This window comes from Fragaria vesca, linkage group LG2 (assembly GCF_000184155.1).
Source record: "Fragaria vesca subsp. vesca linkage group LG2, FraVesHawaii_1.0, whole genome shotgun sequence".
In the NCBI taxonomy this organism is placed as follows: domain Eukaryota; kingdom Viridiplantae; phylum Streptophyta; class Magnoliopsida; order Rosales; family Rosaceae; genus Fragaria; species Fragaria vesca.
Window position 1 is genome coordinate 643,167 of NC_020492.1, and position 480 is coordinate 643,646.

Genomic DNA, 480 nt, shown 5'->3' on the forward strand with positions numbered 1-480 from the left:
GCAAACTCTACATCTAACATAAGACACAACAACTTTTTTTCATAAGAAATGTCTACCATTAACATAAGAGAAATCAAAGAAAAGTAGATTTTCTGGAAATCTAAATTGTTCTTGAGATTGAAGCAAACCAAGGTAAAAGATGCAAAGTCTACATCTAACATAAGATACAACTACTTTTTTCATAAGAAATGGTTACCATTAACATAAGAGAAATCAAAGAAAAGTAGACTTTCTGGAAAATTAAATTGTTCTTGAGATTGAAGCAAATTAACCAAGGTAAAAATGCGAAGTCTATATTTAACATAGAACACAATAACATTTTTCATAAGAAATGGCTACCATTAACATAAGAGAAATCAAAGAAAAGTAGACTTTCTGGAAATCTAAATTGTTCTTGAGATTGAAGCAACCCAAGGTAAAAGATACAAAGTCTACATTTAAAATAAGACACCTTTACTATTTTCATTAGAAATGTCTACC